The following is a 13,837-nucleotide window of genomic DNA, read 5'->3' as shown; positions in this document are numbered from 1 at the left end:
AAAGGGGTGACCTCTGGTGCGTTGATCGTTTTTATGGGAAAAAAGAACATCCCCCATCTGCCTATAACCCCCTCTAATGTACTTGTACAGAGTAATCATGTCCCCTCGCAAGCGCCTCTTTTCCAGAGAAAACAACCCCAACCTCGACAGTCTAACCTCATAGTTTAAATCTTCCATCCCCTTAACCAGTTTAGTTGCACGTCTCTGCACTCTCTCCAGCTCATTAATATCCTTCTTAAGGACTGGAGCCCAAAACTGCACTGCATACTCAAGGTGAGGCCTTACCAGGGACCTATAAAGGGGCAAAATTATGTTCTCATCCCTTGAGTCAATGCCCTTTTTTATAAAAGACAGCACTTTATTTGCTTTAGTAGCCACAGAATGACACTGCCTGGAATTAGGCAACGTGTTATCTACAAAAATCCCCAGATCCTTCTCCATTAAGGATACCCCCAACACACTACCATTTAGTGTATATCTCATGTTTATATTATTTCTATCAAAGTGCAGAACTTTGCACTTTTCAACATTGAACCTCATTTTCTATTTTGCTGCCCAGTTAGGAGGCAGCTCCAGGGTTCCTAAGCGTTAACTGGAGTGCAGAGACCTGCATGTGTCTGATGCATATGTTCAACAGTGCTGTTTTTATGAAGGGCTGGTGGGGAAGCATATAGGCACACCCTTGGAAAATACAAAATGCAGAAATGTTATTTTCTGTTAGAGTATATTGTATTTCATTATTAGTTATTAGTGTCCCTCAAACCAATGTTGCACAACTCTTTCCATGTAGTGCACCAGTGATTCATTTTAATATAGGGTTGGGGCCAAAAACAGTAAAAAAAATGATGTTATTGGAGCCTGTGGGCACATTGGGAGCCAGAAATAGGATGACAACATTGTTTATCAGAAGGCCAGCATACAACATCTGCATTATAATTGTTTACTTTCATTTGCATGAATAAAATAGCATCATTTTATAGCAGACATGATGAGTAAGTATAAAACAGAGATGTGGAGCCCTGAGGCAGAAAAAAAGCTCCATACTATGCTATTAACTATGAATCCAAATGGTTGAATAACAATAAATATGACCACTCAAGCAATACTCATGGGAGCTGAAGCTACAGGTTTTTACTTACACGAATGTGTTTGTACATTTGAAATTGAATTGGTGTATATGCACAACATCCCCACTAAAATACTCAAACTCCCACCTCTCCCCACTGCAGTCTGTATTCAGTTTCACTGCTAGAACTCTCCCCTCATCCAAGACAGTACAGGCCTCTCCACTCCTAAGATCCTTATCATGGCTTCCCATAAAACAAAGAATAACTTACAAACTCCTTCTTAAAATCTTCAAAGCCCTTAATTCCTCTGCGCCTCACTACATCTTTTCTTTTGTATCTTCATAAGTTCCTGGCCAACTCCTCTGTTCCTCGCAGAGCAACTGCTTGGTTGCCGCCCCCCCCCAAATACTTCTGCCATTTTCTGCCTTTAACCTTTCTGCCTTGCTGCTCCTTACATTTGGAATGCTATCCCTGAATTCCTCTGGAGAGAATCCTCCCTCAGTCTCTTTAGAACTAAACTCAAAGACCTCCTCTTGGAGCACTCGCACAGCACCTGGCCTAATTCTGGCATTTAAAGTACACTGACAACCACTGGAACCTGCAACACTTCAGTTTATCTTTCACAGTTGTTACTGGACTGGCTGTGTTACTATTAAATACTTGACAGATTTAGGAGATTAGAGGGGTCATTTTCTAAGACCTTGCAAGAGTGCACGCCTTTTTGTTTATGCAGAGAGCACTTTGTTTGGGGTCTGGATACACAGAGCTCAGTGCTGGTAGGTGGTAAGTACAGGCCCCATTGCAGTTTACATCCACTGCCACTCCATAACTTGCGCAACTAATAGAGTGGCATTGACTGCAATACTTATCCCTACTACCTAGGGGATGGGTAGGGGGCAATGTGCCTGCCACTGCTCATGATTACAGTGTTTCCATGCAGGGTGTGAAGTGCACATGTTTTTTGCAATCCTATTTGTACATAACCTCTCATGTTATATAATTGTACATTGTCAAATTCCACACTGAACAGAATTTCATCTTACTATATTAACAGAAAACAAATGATGGTTCACAGGGGCCTGGCTTAATATACACCCCTGCACCACATTACCCCTCAAGCATATACATGCTGGGAGTTGGCAGAGATCACTAATTTTTAATGCCCCTGCAGCACATTTGTTGATCCTTTTGTTATACTATTAATGATCTTAATACTTCTTACCAAACCTTTGATGCATCTATTTCAGGCAACCACTTGTTTTTTACCATCACAGCCCAGATTTCTTCAGTGATTAGAAAGGTATTTGAGGAGTGGTGGGCAAAATTGGACAGGGTTTCAATGTTCTAGCTGCTCACGGGTATGGGCAAAAAATCTCAGATGTTAAAATATTTAAACAGTTATGAGCAATGTTTAAATATATACATTTTGCTTTTTATTTCAGTTTAGCAAAACAATATACAAATCCCTTAATATGTAAGAATCCAACAGGAAAAAACACCCTGTATGAATTAAAAATGTCTAGTTTCCAGTTGAACATAAATAATGGAAAATATGATGTATATAATTCTAGCAGGGTCACATTTTGTTGATAAATTGTGAAAAGCCATCATAGCATGGGAAAATGGATCTGTATGTTGAGAATTTGACCTTTGTTCTCAAACTGAAAAATTGAAATTGTGGGAACACTGAGGGAAATTCTTTTGCCTTGCCAAGTCTGTACACAATTTGAGAGAATATGGCAGAAACTTTAAAATAACCCTCCTGATGTAAGATAACGCCAATGGCACGATTGTCTTTTAAATGTCATTTTATCTGCTGTACTTCTGAAGTGTCATTACCCTTTTGACTCAAAACTGTTTAATGACCTTTCTCATTGCTAACATTCCTGTTAACCTATAACAATGACTGGACTCTTGCCAGTTTCTGACTAATGAGTCAATCACTAATATGATTAAAAAACTGCTTTTGTTTTAGAACGAAATGATCTTTTATTTGCACTGTTTTACAACCATTTTGCAACCCTGCAATATAATAATTTTAGCATCACTGCTATGACAGTTACAAGCTTTACATACAAACATACTATAAATTAGACATCAAGGCCAGTGGCAGACTAAACCTTTGCAAACCTGGAAGCAAAATTTGCCCCCACTGCACCCTTCCCCTACACCCCCCCCAAAACTACCAGTCATCCCCACCACTCTTCTAACCAGTTCACATTCCCCTGTGCCTATGGTTGCCACCTTTTTTTTGCTATTATACTTGGGTTGGAGCAGCAGGCGGGGCATCACTGGGCAAGCAAATGGGTGAGGTGAATAGGGAAATGGGTGGAGTCGGAAGGGAAATGGGTGGAGTTTAGGTGCGTCTGGCCTTATAAGGCCAGGGGGTAACCCCACCTGTGCCTCCCAGTGGCTATGCCAGTTATCAGGGCAATATTTGTGTTATGTTTATTTAAGGCTAGCATTACTACTTTACTGTGCCTAACATTACTGCTCTGTTCATTGTGCTTTGTGTTTCATTAATGAAGATGTCTGTATATATCTCTATTTGTATTCTTTTACACTTCCATAAAGGGACAATGCACCCAATAAACAGGGTTTCTAATGAGCACTAAACAGGGAAAAATTTTAAAATCAATCTGAAGTTGCAATCTACTTCATGATGCCAAAGAGCAAAGTCAAACAAATCAGCAGCACAAATTACAACTTCTCTAACTGGCTGATTCCAGCAATGCACTCCAGCATGGTTAAACTGTTTGCAGAAGGGGAGAAAAGTTAGGTTTAGGGAGCAGAATAACAAATCAGTTATATATTTAAAAAACTATAAGAAAAAATAATACAACCTATTTATGAATAATAGTTACTAATCATCCACTTACAGTTTGGGTGCACATTTCTATTAATGGCAGCTTCCCTTTAGTAAATCTGACCTCATCTGCTTTTTGTGACTGTAAACTAAAGATAAGAAAATGCTGCAGTGCTTTGATTGTGCAGAAAACAGCTCCCCCTTTTTGGCACAATATTTTGGCAATTAAAGAGTGTATAAATGACCATATAATTTGAGGTTGTTCTCCGATCTAAAAGCTGTGATTTAGGATTGAAGTGCAAGATTCATTCCTAAGAGACACGCCTTGACAAGATTCCAAGCAGCTGCATGTCCATACAAAAGTTTTCTTTTGCTTTCTCCCTATTTAATTGAATGTTTTCAAAAAATACAAGATAAAGGAATTAACTATGAATTAACTATGAATGAGCTGTCCCTTCAGAAAAAGGGACCATATTGGGCATTGAATGAGATGGAATCTCTAACAAATGATTTGAATGAAAGATACATTTCCAATGCCTGTCTGATTTATAATGATACATGTGTATCTTTCACTTATGATTAGGGAGAAGAACTAGGGCAAACATGTTTGTAAGGAATCTAATAGTCATCCGCCTTGCATTAAATACAAAAAACGCCTTCCTAGAAGAAGGCATGACTTGTGTTATATGTATAGTATAGCCTCAATAACATAATTAATAAATGAATCCTCAGTAACAGATCTGTGGGAAAAGACAAGCAAATCACTCATATGTTCATTTATCAGTCTATGCATTGCTTAGACGGTCTTTAAATTGGCTGAACCTTTTCTTTTGCCTGCTGCCCAGATATTTGCATGTGAATTTAAGACTTGCTGCTTACCATGATCCTCTGGCCTCAACTAGCTGATGTTTTGCTTGACTAGTATTCTTAGTAGGGTTGGATTTTCCAGGTGCAGCCTCAGAAAGTGCAAGACCATCAGTGAACATCAGTAGCTGCTGAGCTCACCAACCTCAGTGTAAGCACTAGATCAGGGATCCTGAACCTTTTTTTTACTTGTGAGCCACACTCAGATTTAAAAAGTGTTGGTGAGTCACACAAGCATGAAAAAAGTTCTTTGGGGGTGCCAAATAAGGGCTGTGATTGGCAATCTGTTAGCCCCATGTAGACTGCTGGCCTGCAGGAGGCCCTGCTTGCAATAAAACAGTGTCTCTGTGCTTCCAAAGACTTGTCTCCAAGCCAGAAATTCAAAAATGGGCACTCGGAGCAACATCAAAAGGGGTGGCGAGAAACATGTTGCTCATGAGTGCACTAGACTGACAGCAAGATGTCACCTCACATGGGTCTGGGTATCAGACCCCATACAGCTTGCTACTAAAACATAACTACTTAGGAGTACAGAGTAGCAAAATAATGGAACCAATAAGGTAAAGCTAGGAAAGGTTAAAAGGAGGCCCTCCACTTTACATTTAATACAGTAGGAACCTTCTTAATGTACTGTATTCACCTGCTTCATGCTAGGCACACACACTGGTCCAGAAACCAATAATCCTCACTTATAGAACTTGGCTGGAGACAAATACAAAGTATTTATTTAAATTCAGCTGAATGATCACAAGCATTTATGGGGCACATCTCAAAGAAAGGCAGAAAACATTAAACATATACAGCGGAGGAAATAATTATTTGACCCCTCACTGATTTTGTAAGTTTGTCCAATGACAAAGAAATGAAAAGTCTCAGAACAGTATCATTTCAATGGTAGGTTTATTTTAACAGTGGCAGATAGCACATCAAAAGGAAAATCGAAAAAATAACTTTAAATAAAAGATAGCAACTGATTTGCATTTCATTGAGTGAAATAAGTTTTTGAACCCCTACCAACCATTAAGAGTTCTGGCTCCCACAGAGTGGTTAGACACTTCTACTCAATTAGTCAACCTCATTAAGGACACCTGTCTTAACTAGTCACCTGTATAAAAGACACCTGTCCTCAGAATCAATCAAGCAGACTCCAAACTCTCCAACATGGGAAAGACCAAAGAGCTGTCCAAGGATGTCAGAGACAAAATTGTAGACCTGCACAAGGCTGGAATGGGCTACAAAACCATTAGCAAGAAGCTGGGAGAGAAGGTGACAACTGTTGGTGCGATTGTTCGAAAATGGAAGGAGCACAAAATGACCATCAATCGACCTCGCTCTGGGGCTCCACGCAAGATCTCACCTCGTGGGGTGTCAATGATTCTGAGAAAGGTGAAAAAGCATCCTAGAACTACACGGGAGGAGTTAGTTAATGACCTCAAATTAGCAGGGACCACAGTCACCAAGAAAACCATTGGAAACACATTACACCGCAATGGATTAAAATCCTGCAGAGCTCGCAAGGTCCCCCTGCTCAAGAAGGCACATGTGCAGGCCCGTCTGAAGTTTGCCAATGAACACCTGAATGATTCTGTGAGTGACTGGGAGAAGGTGCTGTGGTCTGATGAGACCAAAATACAGCTCTTTGGCATTAACTCAACTTGCTGTGTTTGGAGGAAGAAAAATGCTGCCTATGACCCCCAAAACACCATCCCCACCGTCAAGCATGGGGGTGGAAACATTTTGCTTTGGGGGTGTTTTTCTGCTAAGGGCACAGGACAACTTATTCGCATTAACGGGAAAATGGACGGAGCCATGTATCGTGAAATCCTGAACGACAACCTCCTTCCCTCTGCCAGGAAACTGAAAATGGGTCGTGGATGGGTGTTCCAGCACGACAATGACCCAAAACATACAGCAAAGGCAACAAAGGAGTGGCTCAAGAAGAAGCACATTAAGGTCATGGAGTGGCCTAGTCAGTCTCCGGACCTTAATCCAATAGAAAACCTATGGAGGGAGCTCAAGCTCAGAGTTGCACAGAGACAGCCTCGAAACCTTAGGGATTTAGAGATGATCTGCAAAGAGGAGTGGACCAACATTCCTCCTAAAATGTGCGCAAACTTGGTCATCAATTACAAGAAATCTTTGACCTCTGTGCTTGCAAACAAGGGTTTTTCCACTAAGTATTAAGTCTTTTTTTGTTAGAGGGTTCAAAAACTTATTTCACTCAATGAAATGCAAATCAGTTTCTATCTTTTATTTAAAGTTATTTTTTCGATTTTCCTTTTGATGTGCTATCTGCCACTGTTAAAATAAACCTACCATTGAAATGATACTGTTCTGAGACTTTTCATTTCTTTGTCATTGGACAAACTTACAAAATCAGTGAGGGGTCAAATAATTATTTCCTCCACTGTATATGCTTCCAATGCTATATCCTATCTAAAAAGGTTAATGTGCACATTTGTTGTGAATTTTTATTTTTTATTGCTATTTTTATTTGCTCTCCAGATGTTTTCAATTTGTAATCGAGTTAAAATCACAATACCGTTCTTCTTCAAAGTATGGGCTGCATCTGGGAAAAATATTAAAAAAAATTATTCTTTTTTTGGCTGAATATAAGGAATTGTTTAAAAAGTTGTTGGATAAAACAAGCATGATGCAGCTGTGTCTGGTCATGGTTCAATTTAGAAAGCTTAAATAGAAGAACATTTTTTTATTCTGTTAAAAAACGGATTCTTCTCACAGTGTATGGTGATTTGTGTAGCCTGTTAATGTAAATCTACACATCATTCTTAATATAGCAATAGAAGCATTGTGTTATAGTACATATTAAACATGTGTTAGGCATTCTATACACAAAGAAGACAGAAAGCATTACATCATCCTGTTCTAGTCACATCTTTATTATGCAAAGTAATCTAAAAGGAAAATACATAACTTCTTCCAAACAGTCACATCAGCAATCCTTCTACAGACTGTGTAGGCTCTTGGCACATGTTGTTTTTATGACTACTGCTGTATCAGTGAATATGTCCTTGTCTGTCCACAGACCCTTACTATTGATATGACTGTGAAAAGGGGTCTAAGGCAGGAATTGTGGGAACAAGCTAATTTACATGAGCAAAGAACCTTTTGTTCGCTACAAGAGCAAGTTACATAGTTACATAGGGTTGAAAAAGACCAGAGGCCATCAAGTTCAACTCATCCAAGTAAACCCAGCACACACAACCCACACCTACCAATCTATAAACTCACATACATAAACTATATATACAACCACTAATACTAACTGTAGATATTAGTATCACAATAGCCTTGGATATTCTGCTTGTTCAGGAACTCATCCAGGCCCCTCTTAAAGGCATTAACAGAATCTGCCATTACCACATCACTAGGAAGGGCATTCCACAACCTCACTGCCCTCACCGTGAAAAACCACCTACGCTGCTTCAAATGGAAGCTCTGTTCCTCTAATCTAAAGGGGTGGCCTCTGGTGCGTTGATCGTTTTTATGGGAAAAAAAAAGTGGCACAGTAAGAATGAAAGGAAAACACTGCTTTCAGAAGACATTTTCCTGAGAATCTATAGCATTTATTGAAACAGAGCACTCATCATTTTTGGGGGGGGGGGTCAAATTCCCTCCAAATCACAATCAGCGTGCACTCTAGATCACATCCTCAGGACAGACCTCCATCTGCAACATTGCTTCCCTTGGTACTCCAGCCCCATATACAGCTACATATGCCCTAAAATAATGAACAATACTAATGCTGAATAACAGAAATGTATACATCAGTGGTTCTCAACCTTCCTAATGTTGCAACCCTTTAATACAGTTCCTCATGTTGTGGTGACCCCCAACCATAAAAGTATTCCTAAGACCATCGGAAATATGTGTTTTCCAATGGTTTAGGAGACCCCTGTGAAAGAGTCATTCGACCCCCAAAGGGGTCCCGACCCACAGGTTGAGAACCACTAGTATACATAATTATGGGACCTGTAAGTACGCAAACTGCACAAATCATTTAGGTAACTACTTTTTCCAAGAATTTTCAATGGATTCAAAATTCAAGATGCACTGACACTATTAACAAAGTTGCTTGCATTGTAATATTCTCCTCATAAATTTGTGATTATCACCAAGGTGCCAGCTCAGGGTGCTCATGGGTGGAAGGAATCCTGGAATCAGTGGAATCACTGGCATACTGTTCAGTGAGTGTCCCCACTTCCAAAGGTAGCAGGAGCTCCATGGCTGCATCAATAGACACACCACAATTGTGCCTAAGGGATTTGACAAAATCTAAAAAGATTTTTAGCGCAACTGCATACTACTCACACCAAATGGCAAGCACAACGTTGTCAATTTTGACACCTTATTCTCAATTGCATCAGGCACACCACCCGATTGCACTTCTAATTATGCTGGATTTATAAATAATGTATAAAAAACCATTTCAAATGTGTCCAATATTTGCAATTGGCACATTGCTTTAGTGCTCACAAGTGAGTCTATTTTATATTTACTGGCACCCAGGCATAGTAGGGTTTTATGTATGTATATGCAATATATATCTGTATCTGTGTCTTGCTCTCAGCTTTCTTATGGGCTTATCCATAAAAAGTCATATAAAAGCAACAGTGAGTAAATAAAAACCATTGAATCCATTAGCAGCATTTCTGGAATTTAAGATTTTAATGCTAATTACAAGCAGATGTATGTATCCTTTTAAGGAATGCTAAGACTGAAATCAGGGAGTTCTTTGTAGTTATCAAAATAAAAGGCATCAGCATTGTAATCAATGTGTATAATATCCCCTGCATAATGTACGGCTTTTAACGATAACATAAGTGATAACATTTTGCCCCATATGTAATCATTTATTGTGTTTTTGTGCTCCAACAGAAGCTTGCAGTAACTAGAGTATAAGTTCCAAGTTAATGCTTGGGCTCCGGTTATACCAAGTAAAATCAAGTGGAAGTTTGTCATTTCAACCGGATGTTTCAACTCTTTTGTACTTTGACCTCTTGTATCTCACTTAATTCATCAAGCATTTTGTTGTTTAAAGTACATTTTCTGCTAAGTCAGTGCTGATAAAGCTGTTTATGCTACACACCATATTCCATACATATACCCTAGACAAACAGAAAAGTCTCTATATGAATGGTATGGTCAAATTACCATAGTAATTGTTCATGTTTCAAGGGTGTGTAAGTTATTAAAAGCAAATATTTCCTTTAAAACTGTAATGAACTAATTGAAAAAATCCAATCCACAACTGCTCTGCTAGATTTTTTCCTGCTGTTCCTAATGAAAGAAGCCAAATGCTCTACCACACGTTCCAATTTTTCTTAAAATAACTTTCCAGTGGAAAAGACAAATGTCAGTTATGCTGCAAATAAATGACACACCATTTGCATAATTGCCATTTTAGTTTTACTGACAAGAAAATATTGGCGGTTGTGAATAAAATGTAGATCACGTTTCGCACACACACACACTGGGCATTTTGATCACTTGCTGTCTAACAATCCCAGACAGCACTCTCGCAGAGCTTCACATTGCAGCCGGGGTGAAGGGACCAGCTGTGATCCTTTGGCACCGGCTTTTGATCGCTGTTACTGTGAAAGCAAATAACATTGGTTAATAGAACACTTGCTGCTTTCTCTGCCACAAAGATGTTTTATAGCTAGATGCTATTTTGTTCAGAAATATTACACCTCCATCCATGGCTGGTGGAAAGCTCATAGGAGGAGCAGGGAGGAATGGTTTGTTCTGAACAAAAGCAAAAAAGAAAGAAAGAAAGATTGTCATCTCAGTAGCACTGACCTGCTTTACTTCATAAAATAGAATGTATATTCTGGAGATCTCTGGCAAGGGGAATGCAAAATACCTTGTAAATGTCTAACAATAAGCATGTGGCATTAAAGTGCCACTATATCATGATATTGTACAGCAGAATTCTGCATAATAGAATACCTATAGTGGCAAAGTATTGGGTGATCTCTTGTTACATGTCATGCGAAACCCACAGGAGTTTGTGAGCCTCCATACTTCAATGATATCATATTATGCACCTCTGGACTGAAACCCAAGACCCCTGCTGGCTTTTTTGAATGTAAGCTGAATACTAAATCCTCCACAGAAGGAGAAATACCTAATTAAACACTAATTTGGATATTCAAATTTGAAAAGTAAATGTCATCGTGTGTGAACAAGCATTCAATTGTCCAGAGCTTGGAAGTCACATGACTTTGAGGATTGAGATGTGGGTAAATTTAACACTTTGGTGTTCACCTGGATTTGGTGCATCCCTGAGATTAATGCCCCACAAAGAGATTAGTCGTCTGTGATAAATCTCTGCTACCGTGGGCAACTAAACTCTCCAAAATACCTTTCCACCAGCAACAAAGGGAATTGCTGGTGATAAGGAGCTTGGGACCAGCCTGCCAGCCACTAAAACTTTTACTGAAACCGGGTGAAATAAACAAACTGGAAAAGAAAATATATTCAGCTCTATTTCCATAAGGCAAATTAATATGGAAAATAATGACATAACTAAGAAAGAAAAGTAGTACAGGTATCGGACCCCTTATCCGGAAACCCATTATCCAGAAAGCTCCGAATTACGGAAAGCCTGTCTCCCATAGACTCCATTTTAATCAAATAATTCAAAATTTTAAAACTGATTTCCTTTTTCTATGTAGAAATAAAACAGTACCTTGTAATTGATTCCAACTAAGATATAAATAATCCTTATTAGCTGCAGAATAATCCTATTGGGTTTAATTAATATTTTATTGATTTTTTAGTAGACTTAAGGTATGGAGATCCAATTACGGAAAGACCCCTTATCCGGAATACCCTTGGTCCCGAGCATTCTGGATAATGGATCCTATACCTGTATAATGCAGCAGTGAAATAAGTTTCAGCATTTCAGCACTTTCCAGCATTACTCACAGAATGGCATATTTTTTTCTTGAAAAATAACCGTTTTGCAATTTACATGTTAGTTGCACCGAAAACTGCTACTAATGCTCTAAGAAGCTGAAGCGTTGCTTCTAATATATGTATATTTCATTTTTTTCCATGAAAAAACCATGTGGCAAGTGGTTTCTCCCTTTAAGAGCAAAGGCACATGAAGCATATCCAACGCTCCACCTGCGAATTTTAATCAGGTGGAGGGAAGGGAATCTGCTGTAATAAACAAAGTTCAGCCTGGAAAAAAACAACATTTTTAGGCCAATCTACACTCCGTGTAGCTGCACACAGGCAGAAGCTGTACTTTTCAGTGCAGATACAGAAAGCCACCTGATTAAAATCCACAGGCGGAGCAAAGTGTTGGATACGCTTCATGTACCCTTTCCCTACGTGGAATAGACTGACCTTTGTCAGTTGTAGCCAACGCAGAATAAATTAAGTGACTAACTATGTGCCTTTCGATTGTCAAAGATTCCTCAAATATTGGGAGACTATTGTTCTAATATGTATATGTTCCCATTGGGGTTGAATGCTTTTTTTTAAGTAGTAGATAAAAGACAGATAATACATTGCACATTAAGAGCAAGTTTCTAGATTCAAACAAGCATTTGGGGACTGACTGCAGATGAACAAGAATAAATCTTCAGAGACTACAATGGTGTCAGGGGGAGGGCAAGTGCATCGCAGTATCTAATCCTCAGCCTCTACACAACCCTATGTAAAAGGCAGATCTGTTGGTTATAAGGCCAGGATGCTTGTTTGGAATACAGTAATTGCTTTGTGATATTTTTTTTGGCAGCATATCATGCAGAGAGCTTCAAATTCTATTTATATGTATTAGCTTTCTTACTGAGATAGTCAATGGGATACCAATGAGATCATCTTAAGACTGCCGGAGTAGCAATTCCACTACATAATGGTTTTTTTAAAAACAGGGGTTCTTAGTTACACAGTTATGATCATAAATTGTCAAGCCACATCATGTCAAAGTAAACCCCATAAGGTATCCTAACTATTTACCTCCAGTCATGTTTTTATAGGCTGGCACCTCCCTGCATGGTAGCATTTCTTGGTCTCCTGGCCCGAGCATTGGTTTCAGTCACAGGGCTTAGTCTTCCAGCATTTGTTCTACAGGCTTAATCTTCCACTGCTTGCAGCTCTTTAAAGGAATGAAATTGCCCAGTTCAACACCCATTTTTAAAGGCATAAGGCCACTATTAAATTGACGGGTGTGGAGGTTCTACAGTCACATATAAGTGTGGCTATAAAATGTGGTCCTGATTATTTTCAAAAAAGCCAATAGACAAAATATCACAATGACAATATCAAATACCAATACCTCTACAGGTAAAGCTAACTCCATACCAGAATATCCCAGTTACACTGTTATGTAACTGTATAATACAATACTATATACCAAAGTACTTTTTAAAATAATGTATGTTGGGACGTTACTAAGAATTCAACTAAGCGAAATTGGATTTTAGGGTATATACTGTATGCCGTTTAAACACTGCTAGCCTAGCTGTAAAGGTCTGTATACCAATCCCTGTAAATGGATTGCCTAATAAATAGGTAAAGATAATAGTATTAAAGCTCAATATTTACTGATATATATATTCCAATTTGGTATGCTTTTTTAACAGGCCCCTTAATGTAATATCAATTATGTTGGCTAAGTATTCATTTTGAAGGTATAGTCTTCCTGTAATTCTAAATAGATCACAAATAATATTTACAATACTGTATCTCAGTGGTCTTATTACTTTCTAGGTTCAGGCCACCCATGGTGGGTCAACATTTGCTTCGGTCCTCCTTAGCTCATAGCAAGGTTAGAGACATAAGTAAAGAAGGCCAGTTTCTTAAGGCTTCAGGAATATCCAAGAGAGTAGATTACTATTCACCTTTAAATCCCATTCTAACAGGCCTTTGTGCTAGGTCCCTCTATTGATTGCTTTAAGAACCCCAAGAGAGGCCAGGCCCATAATTTGGGAACTACTGATGTAACCCAATATTAAAGGACTAGTACCACCACAAATGGTTGTGCCCGGTGGGGGTTTATTTGTAATATACACCAAGGTTGCACCTCATGGCTAAATACAGGGTATTCAGTAATTGCAACTCC

The sequence above is a fragment of the Xenopus tropicalis genome, chromosome 1 (assembly GCF_000004195.4).
Source record: "Xenopus tropicalis strain Nigerian chromosome 1, UCB_Xtro_10.0, whole genome shotgun sequence".
Taxonomy (NCBI): domain Eukaryota; kingdom Metazoa; phylum Chordata; class Amphibia; order Anura; family Pipidae; genus Xenopus; species Xenopus tropicalis.
Note: the sequence above shows the minus strand (reverse complement) of the source record.